Source organism: Muntiacus reevesi, chromosome 3 (assembly GCF_963930625.1).
Source record: "Muntiacus reevesi chromosome 3, mMunRee1.1, whole genome shotgun sequence".
Classification (NCBI taxonomy): Eukaryota; Metazoa; Chordata; class Mammalia; order Artiodactyla; family Cervidae; genus Muntiacus; species Muntiacus reevesi.
In genome coordinates this window covers 261,477,889-261,492,920 of record NC_089251.1, presented here as the reverse complement: position 1 = coordinate 261,492,920, position 15,032 = coordinate 261,477,889, and the positions used below count along the sequence as shown (strand labels likewise).

At 35.0% G+C, this 15,032-nt stretch overlaps 1 long non-coding RNA gene across 1 annotated transcript; it reads left to right on the top strand.

Moving 5' to 3' along the window:
• Nucleotides 1–4,652: 4,652 nt before the first annotated feature.
• LOC136163517 (uncharacterized) lies at nt 4,653–11,874 on the top strand. The gene is made up of 3 exons (XR_010662249.1): nt 4,653–4,823; nt 5,213–5,302; nt 10,557–11,874. It is a non-coding gene; the product is annotated as an uncharacterized lncRNA (long non-coding RNA).
• The last annotated feature ends 3,158 nt before the right edge of the window (nt 11,875–15,032 follow it).

Genomic DNA, 15,032 nt, shown 5'->3' with positions numbered 1-15,032 from the left:
GTTAGACTTTGTGGGACTCGGTTCTGTAGCCATGCTCAGCACAAAGGTTTCTGGCAGACACAGGCCTATTTCAAAAGCCATGCCAATGGCTGCTATTGCAGGGGTAAGCCCTTCAAAAGACCAAAATTCCTGTTTTCAATTATGTAGGTCTTGTTATGATTTATTTAGTTCTGGACATCCAATCCTGTAAAGATTGAACCCCACTTTCATTAAAGATATCATATGGAGCAAATAGGCAGCTCAAAATTGCAGAACAATTTATGGAGCAGACAAAATGAAGTTATTCTGAAAAAGTATATTGAAACAATATTTGTTAATAAGTCATTTGATGATATATAAAACATTAAAAGAAACACAAGTTTAAGCCCTTTTATATTACTTTCCTTACTGCTTTATTTTTATTATCTAAGACTTGTTTAAAGCATAAAAATCTCATGGCTGTAACAGTACCTCTGCATTCATTTTTATAATAATAGCTATCATTTATTTAGTTCCTAACTAATCTAGACATTTTATGTGTTCAGTTTCATTTTGTCCTTAACTCTGTGACTAAACACTGTTTATATTTTGTAGGTAAGGAGACTGACACTTAAAGATACTATTTTTTTCAAAGGTCACAAAGTTAATAAGTATTGGAGGCATTTAATATATATCATGGACTATATTAATGCAAAATTTGGCTTCCTCCCTTAGTAGTTTCCCTTCTGTAGCCCTTTCTTGATGAACTCAGGAGTAGGTATGTACTTGCTTTGGTCAATGAAATAATATGTGCTCACTTTTGAGCATAAGTATTGTGGGTTGCTACCAAGCAGAAGTTTGAAGAGTTAGTGAATGGGTCATCATGACTTTTTTCTTTTCACCACACAATCAGAAGTGCCCTGGTTAGAGACAGCTGCTTTAGCCTAGAGTATATCTGCCTTGAGATAAACAGAAGTAGCATTTTGCAATGGACAGGTAGTGTGGGTGAAAATAAACTGTTACTCTTTTCTGATACTTGGGGGGTCACTTGTTGACACAGTATCCTGGTCTGGCCTGACTGACTCAATAGAATGAGCAAGTAGAAGTCACTTTGACTTGAATTCAACATCTTTCCCATGATTGTTGCAAATAAAAAAAAGTTACTCAAAGTATTTATGTGCCATCTACTGTGAGATTATGTTCATTTGCTTTCATTGATTTTATTTTTGCATTTTTAATCTATGACCAGACAACAGCATATGTATTAATATGTGTATATGCCTTTCCTTCTGCCTAACCTTAAGTATATTAAGTAACAGTAATTTTTCATCTCCCAAGATGTCTTTATCGCCCCTTGGCAGACACTAACTCTTGAAATAAACAGTGTCTTTGGAAATAATCTTGAAAATATCATTTTGTAACATTTCTACAACTTAAATCTAATGTTTGTATTGAATTCATGTAAAATTACGGCTTACTTACTCACTTCTGGTTTATCACCACTTCTGCATTTCTGATGCACATTCTTTTGTACTCTTTAGATTGGTCATTTCCTCTACTGCTTAGGTCTAGGGGGAAAAAAAGGCACTTAATTTTTCTTCTTTTATCTATATTTTACTTTTTAATATTTTTAGTGTTACATTCATAAAAAACTATATCCAGCAAACACATAGATTGTCACATATCCCAAGAAGTTGTTAAAATTCATTAAAATAAACTTTTGAAATTCAGAATATTCTTAGATTTACAGAAGAATCACAAAGATAGTACAAGGTATTCATATGTACTGCACACATATACTCTTATTATTAACTTGTTTTGTGTAGTGCATTTGTTACAATAAATGGCTAAGACTGATGTATTATTATTCACTGAGGTTCACAAATTATTCAGATTTCCTTAGTTTTTGCCTAAAGTCCCTTTTCTTTTCCTGGATTCCATCCAGGATATCACATTATAAGTAGTTAAGTCTCCTTAGGCTCCTCTTTGCTGTGATAATTTCTCATGTTACCCTAAGTTTTGATACTGGGTAGTTATTTTGTAGAATAACCCTCTATTCTGATGTCTGGTGTTTTTTCCTCATGATTAGATGGAGCTGTGGTTTTATGAGAGGAAGTCCTCAGAGATAGTGTTATCTTCATTACATCATTTCAAGGGTAGATACTATCAATGTGATTGATTACTTCTGATGTGAACCCTGACCACCTTTCAGAGATAGTTGATCAGGCTTCTCCTCCATAAAGTTAACTTTTCCTGACTTTTGATGCTATGCTTTTTTTTTTTTTTTTTTAAACCTTTCTTTACTGTGCTGAGCTTCTCTCTGAACAGCCCACACTTAAGGAGTAGAGAGTTATGCTTCACTTCCTTGAGGGCAAAGTATCTACACAAATTATTTGGAATCCTTCTGTATGGCATGTTTATCTTTTCTCCACAATTTAGTAACTTATTAAATCACTTGTTTATATCAATATAAACTCATGAACATTTATTTTTAGCACTGGATCATAATCGAATTCTATTTTATTTTCTTGCTCATTTTTTCCCCATCTTTGGCCATGGGAAGCTCTTTCAGTTGATTCCTGTGTCCCTCTGATATACGCCATCATTGTGGTTTTCTTTTCTTATTACCAGCCCCTTGTGTTCAGACACTTCAGAAGACTGCAGCATCATCTTGTATACTTTTCCCCAAGATTATAGAATCAGCTGCTTTTTTTTCCAAGAAGTACCCTAGTTTATTTTACTAGAAATCAAGATCTAGGTAACACGTGCTCATTGTTACTAAAGTGCATCGCTTCTGGATCCTCTAAGCTGACAAAGCAGGGAGCAATATGTGTGAATAATAACTGGTACATGCTCACATATCTATAAATATTTGTATATATAACTATTTTAATCTAAAAAATGGACTTTTGCTGATGTATCCAAATTCCATCAATTTCTACAAGATCACTATAGTCTTCTTCCTTTGCTTATCTGTAATCCTCCATTCCAGAAGTGAGAAATTGGCCATAGGTTCACTTTGTTGTTTAATCACAATATACACGTGTAGTGGTGTCAGAATTATTAATCCCTACCTCTATGTGAAATAACTCTAATATCTAGAGCATATTGCTTACGCGTAGTTCTCTTTGCCTCTAGTCTTGTAGACTCCACTTCTTTCCAAGTTTATTGAGGCCAGGACATTTACGCCCTCCCTCCCCTTTCAGGGAACTTGTTTCACACATTCATAGTACAGTTAGATTTTTGCTACATTCTGCCTTTCATCCTGGGATCCCCCAATATCCTAAGTGATTTTTAAAATTTTTCATGCGTTAAGGTTCAATCTCTTGCTGCACAGTGTCATGTATCCACCATTATAGTGTAAGACTAAATACTTTCACTGCCTTAAATTGTTTTCTATGCTTCATCTATTAAATCCTCTCCTGTTCCCCAACCCTTGGCAAACACATATTTTTACCATGGCTTCAGTTTTGCCTTTTCCATAATAAAATATTCTTTGAATCATACACTAATAACCTTTTCAGAGTGACTTCTTTCAATTAGAAACAGGCATTTAAGATTCACCAGTGTCTTTTCATGTTTTGATAGGTCATATCTTTTTTCCCTTTAATAGTATTACATGAATATACCTTGTACAAGTAAACTACAGTTGGTTTATACATTCACCTAGTGAAGGACATCTTGGTTGCTTCCAGTTTTTGACAATCATGAAAAAAGCTGCTATAAGCATTCACATGCAGGTTTTTGTGAAACATAAATTTTCAAATGACTTGGATAAATAACCATGAGAATGTTTATTGAATCAAATGGTAGGGACATATTTAATTTTATAAAAAGCTGCCAAAAACTGTCTTCCAAGTTGCTGTACCATTTTCCATTTTCAGCAGCAATGGATCAGAGTTTCTGTTGTGCAACATCCTTGTCTGCAGTCAACACTATCAGTATTTTGAATTTCAGTCAAATATTGAGGTCACCAAAAATTTCATTTTCTGTAACATCTTATGGAAGCCATAAGATTACATAATGTAAAATAATGTAGAAATATTGTACATTATTTAATGTAGAAGTTTTAGTTTAGAAAAGGCAGATATCATTAAGGATAGACAAAGCTCTCACACTTTATACTTTTTCTGAGAATCATCAAGTCCACTTCAGAATACTTCAACATTAGTAATTTGGGGAGACAACACATCCTGAATAAGCTATCTCTATGCATGAAGTTAATTTCCACCATAAAATGAAGCTAGAATCAAAGTTACAAGTAACAATTAGAACTGAACACCTTTCTTATTTAACATGCAACATTGTTGATTATATTTATCATATTTTATATTACTTATCTGGGGATAAATTAAGTTGGAAGTCTGTACCTTTTGATTGCCTTCAGCCAGTTCCCCCTTCTCTTCCCCCACAACTGGTAAACACAAATTTGATCTATTTTCCTATTAGTTTGTTTTTGAAGTATAATTGACCAACACTGTGTTCTTGTTACAAAGCATAGCAATTCCATATTTTTGCACCTTTCAAAGCAATCACCACTAGTCTAGTTACCTTACTAAGATATTATTACATAGCTATTGAATATATTTCCCACACTGTAGATTTCATAGCTGTGACTCATTTATTTTGCAGCTGGAAGTTTGTCCCTCTTAATCTCCCTCACTTTTTTCTTTCCTTTCCCCAGCCCCTCCCTTCTGGCAACTCTGTTTCTTTTCTGTATCCATAACTCACTTTCTGTTTTGTTTGTTCATTTGTTTTCTTTGTCAGATTCCACAAAAATGTGAGATCTTACAGTTCTTGTCTTTCTCTATCAAACTTATTTCATTAAGCATAGTACTCCAGGATCGTCCTTGTTGTCACAAATGGTAAGACTTCATTCTTTTTATGGCTAATATTCCATTGTGTGTGTGTGTGTGTGTGTGTGTGTGTGTGTGCATACCACATGTCTTTTATCCATTCATCTATTAATGGGAATTGAGGGTGCTTCCATATCTTGGCTACTGTAAAAAAGCTGCAATAAACATAGGAATGCATTTATCTTTTCAAATTAGTGCTTTTGTTTTTGTTTTTTAGATTAATACCTAGAAGTGGAATTGCTGGGTGATATGGTAGTTCTATTTTTAACTTTTTGAGAAAACTCCTTACTGTTTTCCATAGTAGGTGCCCCAAAATTTACATTCCCACCAACAGTGTACCAAGCTCCCCTTTTCTCCATGTCCTTGCCAACACTTGTTATTTGTTGTCTTTTTGATAGTAGCCATTCTGACAGGTGTGAGGTGATATCTTCACTTGATCTTAGCCAAAAGGCCGAGAAGCGATGTGAGCCAAAAGGCCGAGAAGCGATGTGAGGTGATATCTTATTGTGGTTTTGATTTGCATTTCTCTGATGATTAGTGATATTGAGCATCTTTTCATGTGCCTGTAAGCCATCTGTGTCTTTGGGAAAAGATTTATTCAGAGACTCTGCCCATTTACTAATCACGTTGTTTGTTTACTTGATATTGAGTTATAGGAGTTCTTTGGATATTAACCCCTTATCAGGCATAATGCTTGCAAAATCTTTTCACATTCAGTAGGTGGCCTTCTCATTTTGTTGATCCATTTCCTCTGCTGTGCAAAAGCTTTACAGTTTGATATAGTCCCATTTGTTTATTTTTACTTTTATTTCCCTTGCTGAAGGAGACAGTTCCCCTCCCCCCCCAAAAAAACCTACTAAAACCAATGCCAAGCACCTTACTCCCAATGTTTTCTTGTAAAAGTTTTATAGTTTCAAGTCTTTAATCCATTTTTAATTACATGATTTGATATTTCAATTCTTCATTTTAACAATGTATCTACAACTTGTGGTCTTTAGACTATTCATATAGAAACCCACTAGTCCATGTTGAACTATCACATATATAGAAATTAAGGATTATAACATAGTAATCAGACGTTTCTGTCAAATTATCTAAACAATTTAATATACTCTGGGAGAAACCTAAGCTAGAACAGTTGATAGTAAATGATTCTTTTATCACAGCACTAATCAATGATTTCTGATCTACTGAAATAGTTCAGTGAAAGATACTGAATAAAGTTTTCTGTCAATATGTACTGCTTAATTAATAGGGAATCAGAAAAAGCATCACTTATATGGGTGCAGGGTAACTTAAAATATTGTGTAGAATGAATGAACATCATATAGCATTAAAAACACATTAAAGTTAAGAAGTAGAAACTTATTAGTGAGTTTATTTTCACAAAATCTTGATACAAAACTGAACATGTTTAATGAATATACACATATTCATTGCATTTTTCTTTTCAAAATGTGAAGTTCTTACAAAAGCTTAAACATAGTGGGATTCTCTGCCTCTCAAGTTAAATCTATTTATTTATTACTTTAAATAAATAGAAATAACATATTTCTATCTCCAAAATTGCCTTGACTGTAATTCTTTTCAATTTACAATCAATATGAAGTGTCAAATAACAAAGCCAAGAATAACTTTATGAGAACATCTGAATAAGTATGCTTTCTTAAATTAGAAAAAATGCTTCTATATGGAACCCTATACAAAGGTATCTATACAAAGGTATTTCATAATTTAGGCAGGATAGAAATATTTAGATGAAATAAGTTTGAATAAGTTTGAATGAATAAGTTTGAATAAGTTTGAATAAGTTTGAATAAGTTTGAATAAGTTTGAATGAAATGTATAACTGATGCTCTTTGCAACTCTCTTTTGAGACTCTACATAAAAGAAAATAAAAGGCAACATGGAATTACTGTTCAACATTGTCCACTTTATATCCACAATTTTTTAGTTTGCTAATAACTTTTCCATATTATGCTGATCTGCAATTTTTGAAACCATATTTTTAACCCAAGCAGTTGGCATAATTTCTAGAGTAACTGCCTTATTCTGGGAAATCTGGCTGCCATGATTAGTGGTTTGACTACAGTATTTCCATACAAGTAAGTTCCCACTGATGTATTTGTGGTTTCACATATACCAAGAAATATTCTGTGATGAGTGCTGGATGGAAAAGATTGTTCATTTCATAATGATCTTTCTGGCCACATAGACATACCACAATTTGTATCAGTAATCTGTATCAGAAATTTTGGCAGTCATAAATATACATTAGTCTTGCCAATATATATTCATTATTTAGACAGTTTTCTTTCGATGTTTTAGCCTTTAGGGATTGAAAGAAAAAGAAATATGTCTCTAAAAATTTTCCAAATTTTCTATTGACTACCCCAAGCTACTTTAATAATTGACTTATACCAATTTCAGAGTCACATTTCTAGAATCTTTAGTTATATATATATACATCTATGTATATATATATTGAGAGAGAGAAAGAGAGGGAGAAAGGGAGGGCGGTAGGGAAAGACAGAGAGACTTCTCATACTGAGCAGTCAGAGTGCAGATGAAGCCAGGGTGCAGAAATTCCAATTGTTCCTTAAAAATATGTGCAGTTAAGGCACATAACAGAATCAGTGGAGGACAATAACTTGTTTTTTCTTTCAGTCTATACCCACCAAGGAGAACAGACTCCAGTCACCATAAAAGGACCTCATCAGAGAAGGCTTTTAATATAAAGCATCTGTCTCAAGTTTTTAAAATGTGACTTCAGTTTTCCTCTTAAATACCATCACTGCTGACCTTTTGAAACAGAGCTGAAGTTTCTCTCTGCTTGAAATTGTTCATTCTCATGAAGAACAATAATCAATTAATGCATTTATTTTAATCTCACTTGGCCTTTCTTGAGAGCAAGCACATTCCAAAATAGCTCTCTGTGCTCTTTAAGTCTTAGTTACACTGTTTCACTTTACATCCAAAAAATGAATTTGCTAGAGCAATTTTCCTGATAATTGTTAAAGGAAAAGATAAGTGGTATTACATGAAAGTTAAGAACACATAATATATGATATAAAAATCATATATTTTTATATGTTAAAGCCTGTTCAGCTATTGAACAGGCTTTAATGTATAAAATTCAAAATGATAAAACATGTTCTTCCTCTTATTCTTCCATTTATTTTGTTTTGTTAGTTTTTAGACAATTTTCATGAATTGCTTTTTGGGACATTTTTGTACAATTTTCCTTTGACCTTCTAATTTTTAGTTGGGGAACAGTACGGGAAACAATCTGGTTTTGATGGAATCCCAAATTTTTGTAAGTATGTGTGTTCTAAATAAACTCAACTAGGTCATATGACTCATGTGCTTTCCATGGTCTCATTGACTTTATGTCTACAAACTTTCTAATTAATTTTATTTGATCATATAGACATTTTTGATTGTTTCTTTTAAAAAACTGAACTATTTTCTAAGAAAGAGGTACTACTTTAGGGTTTATTTGGCAAGATAATGTCAAAAGGTTTGTACAAATTCGCTCAATTTTCATAGCAAAAATAAATACTTGAGCCCCTTGTGGTTTTCAAGGACAGCTGTTTTCTCTAGTTTCAGCTCTATGATTAAGCCTTAAGGAGGGGACGCAGGGTGATGAGAAATTCAAGTGGTGTCTTTGGAAGATCTAACAGGCATGCTAGGGATTTGTATGTTCTCTGTTTTTCTTTTCTTTATAGATACAGTAACAAGAAAAACTTTACCAAAAAAGTGACACAAAGGCATATAACACAACATATGTCAAAAGCAAGTTTTATGTAAATCAGTTTTGCGAGAATATTCTAACCTTTACCTTCTCACAAATGAAGTTTTGTTATAAAACCAAAACACACATAAGCAAGACAAATTCTCTGTGAACTTAGATATTTGACTTCACGTAAACATATTTAAGAATACTTGTGCTTTGCTATTTTATTATAGGTTTATTTTTTACATGTCAGCATTTTTTGCTGGCATTTGTAAGGTTTAATGCTTACTTGGAAAAGATGGGGGCCTCTGAATTCCTTTAAGACATGATCATTTATCTTGAAGTTATCCTGAAAATGCAGCAAGCCAGTAATACTTTTGAAGAGAAGGATAGACCCCATTTCTGCCCTGTAAATATGCTCTGAGCCTGTGTCCCTAGGAGTACGAAAAGTTGAGAAATGAGAGAATGTTAGAACCATGCTTTTGCTTTGCATTCAGATTTATTATGAAGGCACAGAACTCTTCTCTGGTTACTCACAGTAAAGAACTTGCCTACTGATGCAGGGACATGAGTTTGACCCCTGGGTCAGAAAAATCCCCTGGAGAAGGAATTGATGAACCACTCTAGTATTCTCACTTGGGAAATCCCATGGACAAAGGAGCCTGGTGGGCTACAGTCCATGGGATACCAGGAGAGTCGGATATGACTTAGCAACTAAACAACAATAACAACAATAGAACTGTACACACAGATTTTGAGATGGTGGGATCTTCCTCCCCCAGGGATTGAGCTTGGGTCTCCAGCATTGCAGACAGATTCCTTACCATCTGAGACACCAGTGAAGCTCACTTTGAGAGGATAAACAGATACAAAGGCTGGGACAGCCTTTTTAAAGGGACTCTGGGCAGCCAGATGCCTCATGAACCTAGGAGCCATTGATTCAGTATTTATTTATAGCTAGAATGTAAATAAAAGATGAAATATAGCTTTCTATGACTTACTTAAGCTTTGGTTTATTTGGAGGACTTTCTTCCTTTTATGCCAAGAATAGCTAATGTTCAAGAACGTTATTCCAAGTCAAAGATCAGGCTAGAGCTATAATCATGTCACATCACAGTATGAAGTTTTAAATCTTCATTCATTAATTCACTGTAGATCAGACTGAGTTGTTTTAAACCAAACACAGTTTATATAGGTAATATTTTTAAAAAATAAGTTAAAAATTCATGTAATGTATGGTTAAGATATTTTCAAAATTTAGTGATTCTAAGAGATACATATTTTTCTAATCACCATGGATGTCAGGGAGTCATGAAAGAAGTGGCCAGCTTATCTTCAGGCATTTTTCCTGTTTAATTCCTTTTATGTAGAAAAGATGAAAACTGGAGACATTTACCAAAGATCTAGGGGGGAATTAAAGAGGATTTACTGTAGAAACAGTTTTTTACAAAATTGCATCATACGGCTTACTCCCTAGCCTGCAAATGGTCCAAATTGTCTGAAAAAGGAACAGGGCAGGTATCTGTGGTTAGTTCTTTGCCAAGTGTAGGTTAGTTTTTACCTCTGAACATTTACAACTATCTCCTCACTGTCTCCTCCCATTCCTTGTACTGTCCAGTACAAGTTTTATTTTGTTTTCAATTAAAGTAGATACTGTAAATAAAATAAATGAAGAGCTAAATAGATAAATGAGGTGTGTGTGTTTGTGTATGTATATGAGAGAAAATGGTTTAGGATGATTCTTTGCCAAAATCTGTGTTCAAACACTTCCTACATGTACTTAGTTATTTATTGCCAATTATTAAATTAAACTCACACTAAACTTTAAAAAGTATGTAAAAAAGTGAAGTAACATGAACCACTGGAAAAGAGCAAAAATTTTAAATTAGTCCCAGAGCTACGTTAACTTTTTTTCAATTATTAGTAGACTTCACCATAAAATTCTTTTATTTTTTTCTTTCAAAATGTAGCCAAGAAACTAACATCTTTCTTTGCTTTCTTTACAGGAAAGAACCAGTATCTGGATTATTTCCAGGCCATCCAGACAGCTATTTCAACTGGAACAAGTGACCTTTGGAACAGACTAGAACATAGCAGACTGGCCAGACAGAGCGAGGGAGTAGTCAGCTGGGAAGGGCCCCAGCATGTTCCTATGAAATGTCATTTGAAGTAAGAGGACAGTAAAAAGCTAAGGACAAATAAATGAACATAAAAATATCTAAAGCCAATGAAAACTGTAAGACCACAACATGGGAATGAAGGAAAGACAAAGTTTGAATCTCTACCTATCATTCTTTTTTTTTTTAATTTTTATTTTTATCGGAACATAGTTGCCCAACAATGCAGTTAGTTTCTGTTGTACAGCAAAGTGAATCGACTATAGTACACACATGTCTCCTCTTTTGGATTTCCTCCCCATTTAGGTCACCACAGAGCTAAGTAGAATTCCCTGTGCTCTATAGTATGTTCTCATTAGCTGTCTATTTTATACACAGCAGTGTATATATGTCAAGCCCAATCTCCCAATCTACCCCATTCCCTACTTTCCCTCCTTGATGTCCAAACATTTGTTCTCCATATCTGTGTCTCTATTTCTGCTTTGCAAATAGGTTCATCTGTACCATTTTTCTAGATTCCACATATGTGCATTAATATATGATTATTTGTTTTTCTCTTTCTGACTTACTTCAGCCTGTGTGACAGTCTATCTACGTCTCTGAAAATGGCACAATTTTGTTCCTTTTTATGGTTGAGTAGTATTCTATTGTATATACGTGTCATATCTTCTTTATTCATCCTTCTGCTGATGGACATTTAGGTTGCTTCCATGTCCTGGCTGTTATAAATAGTATATTCTTTAATTCACATGCTCAACAAATATAGTTCTCCACCTGCTGAGTACATGCAATGTCCCTTAACTATACAACACTAATATTTGAATCTTCACACCCTCATGAAGCTATAATAATCAGTTAGTAAATACTATTAACATAATTAATATAAATAGTCAATTGTTTACATCCCTTGACTGAGCCAGATTTCTTTAGTCTATGAACCTATGGTGATTAATAGATGCTCATAGAGAATGTCAAAGTTTTTATTTAGCAAATCATTGCTGCATAAGATAACAGTTAAAATTATGGTAAAGATTTTATCAGAGAGGACAAAGTGATTATATTCTCCTAATATTTACCTGGAAGGCATATTGCTGTTTTCTTTCACAGAGAGTATATTAAGTTTTAGCTTACATCATTAGCAAGAAACATGTTAAAGAAACATTAAATATTTTACTGAACACTTAAGGAATAAAGTGTTGTGTGTGACACCAAAGAAGATAAAAAGCTGTCAAAGTAATCCTTCATTAACATTTTTGAAGAATAAATGGAAAAGTTTTTTAAAAAGTTATTAAAATTTATTTAAAATGTTTCTGAGAGTATTTTATTGATTTTTGCAAATATACTAGTAATGATAAGTTGATAAACCATGATTTACAGAGAAAATGCCATGAGATTTCAGAATGTCATTAGCAGAGAATTTCATTAGGTCCAGCACATGCTGGGGAATTGTTTTAAGAAGATAGCTTCTACAGATTCTAGCCAGACTCTCTTTAATGAGAACAGCAACACAGGAAAGTCTAATGCAAGTTCCTAAGTGCCTATAGAATTGCTTGCAAACTGGAAATGTTTGGCTCAATGAATTCTGAGTGTGCATCTGAATAAACTCCAAAAATGTGGCTAAAAGTAAATATAAGTTAATTAGCAAAGTTTTAGTCATGTAGCTGCAGTGGCACGATTGGGCTTCCCCAGTAGTTCAACGATAAAGAACACTCCTGTAATGCAGGAGACACAGATTTGATCCCTGGGTCGGGAAGATTCCCTGGAAAAGGAAATAGCAACCAACTCCAGTATTCTTGCCTGAAAAATCCCATGGACAGATGAGTCTGGCAGGCTACAGTCCATAGGCGTCACAAAGAGTTGGATATGACTAGGTGTGACAAGTGAGTGAGTGGTACTGTTAACTCACACAAAATCCAATGTTTTTGATATAGAAATGAGAAATTCAGCTATTTCAATTTATCATGTAATGTCAGAAAAATATGAAATGAGCTTTTAAACTCCTGATTTTGTACATTATTTAATTATGATTTTCGAAGTAGTGGGTCTTAGGATCCATGAACTAGAGTGGAAAGAAATGGATTCAGAGAAAGGTAGTATCTTCTGCTAGTGGTATCTTCTGCTAGTAGTAATATCTTCTTCTAGGTGGCACCAGTGGTTAAAGCACACACACACACACACACACACACACACACACACACACACATACACACAAATTGCCTGCCAATGTAGGAAACCCAAGAGACATAGGTGTGATCCCTGGGTCTCAAAGACCGCCTGGAGGAGGAAGTGTCATCCCATGCCGGTATTCTTGCTTGAGAATCCCATGGTCAGAGAAGCCTAGAGGGCTATGGTCTATGGGGTCACAAAGAGTCGGACATGACTGAAGCAACTTAGCACAGAACTGTACAATATCTTCTGCTATTTAAGAATACCCAACTTCACAAAAATTAGCTTAAGGTTAATCAAGACCTTCTAGAACTAACACCCCAAAAAGATGTCCTTTTCATTATAGGGGACTGAAATGCAAAAGTAGGAAGTCAAGAGATACTTTGAGTAACAGGCAAATTTGGCCTTGGGGTACAAAACGAAGCAGGTAAAAGGCTAACAGAATTTTGCCAAAAGAACACACTGGTCATAGCAAATACACTTGTCCAACAACACAAGAGAAAACTCTATATATGGACATCATCAGATGGTCAATATGGAAATCAGATTGATTACATTCTTTTCAGTCAAAGACAGAGAAGTTCTATACAGTCAGCAAAAACAAGACTGGGAGCTGACTGTGGCTCAGATCATTAACTCCTTATTGTCAAATTCAGACTTAGATTGACCTAAATCAAATCCCTTATGATTATACAGTGGAAGTGACATAGATTCAAGGGACTAGATCTGATAGATAGTCTGAAGAACTATGGATGGAGGTTCATGGCATTGTACAAGAGGCAGTGATCAAGACCATCCCTAAGAAAAAGAAATGCAAAAAGGCAAAATGGTTGTCTGAGGAGGCCTTACAAATAGCTGAGAAAAGAAGAGAAGTGAAAGGCAAAGGAGAAAAGGAAGATATACCCATTTGAATGCAGAGATCCAAAGAATAGCAAGGAGAGATAAGAAAGCCTTCCTCAGTGATCAATGCAAAGAAATAGAGGAAAACAATAGAATGGGAAAGACTAGAGATCTCTTCGAGAAAATTAGAGATACCAAGGGAACATTTCATGCAAAGATGGGCACAATTAAGGACAGAAATGGTATGGACCTAACAGAAGCGAAAGATATTAAGAAGAGGTGGTAAGAATACGCAGAAGAACTATACAAAAAAGATCTTCATGACCCAGATAATCATGATGGCGTGATCACTCACCTAGAGCCAGACATCCTGGAATGTGAACTAAAGTGGGCCCTAGGAAGCATCTATGAACAAAGCTAATGGAGATGATGAAATTCCAGTTGAGCTATTTCAAATCCTAAAAGATGATGCTATGAAAGTGCTGCACTCAATATGCCAGCAAATTTGGAAAATTAAGCAGTGGCCACAGGACTGGAAAAGGTCAGTTTTCATTCCAATCCCAAAGAAAGGCAATGCCAAAGAGTGCTCTAACTACCGCACAATTGCACTTATCTCACATGCTAGCAAAGTAACGCTCAAAATTCTCCAAGCCAGTTTTCAACAGTATACGATCCATGAACTTCCGGATGTTCAAACTGGATTTCGAAAAGATGGAGGAACCAGAGATCAACTCGCCAACATCCGCTGGATCATCAAAAAAGCAAGAGAGTTCCAAAAAAAACATCTACTTCTACTTTATTGACTATGCCAAAGCCTTTGACTGCTGGATCACAATAAACTGGAAAATTCTTCAAGAGATGGGAATACCAGACCACCTGACCTGCCTCCTGAGAAATCTGTATGCAGATCAACAAGCAAAAGTTACAACTGAGAGAGTCAATTCCTAAGCAGGTTGATAAGAGGTCTGGGGTTCCCGAGGAGGAGAGAGGAGTCTAGGCTTCTCAAGGAGGAGGAAAGGACAAAATCAGTCTTTAGAAAAAACTGTTACAGCTGCCTCAGATGGTATTTATGGTAGAGAATATAAGGAGGAAAATAAGAGGCAAAAAAGAACTAGGCAAAAGACTGAAGCCCCAACAATGGCTGTTAGATCTGCTCTGAAACAGCCTGAGGAAAATGTCCAGAGGGACCCAGGTGAAAAGAGAGGGACTTGTTAATACTGTGGTAAGGAGGGGAATCTCAAGCGGGATTGCCCTCAGGCATCTAAGCCACCCCTGGCTCCAGGTCCTGTCTTCAAAGGACCACACTGGAAAAGAGACTGTCCTCTGAGGTGTAGGTCCCTGGGGTCGGACTCTCAAGAC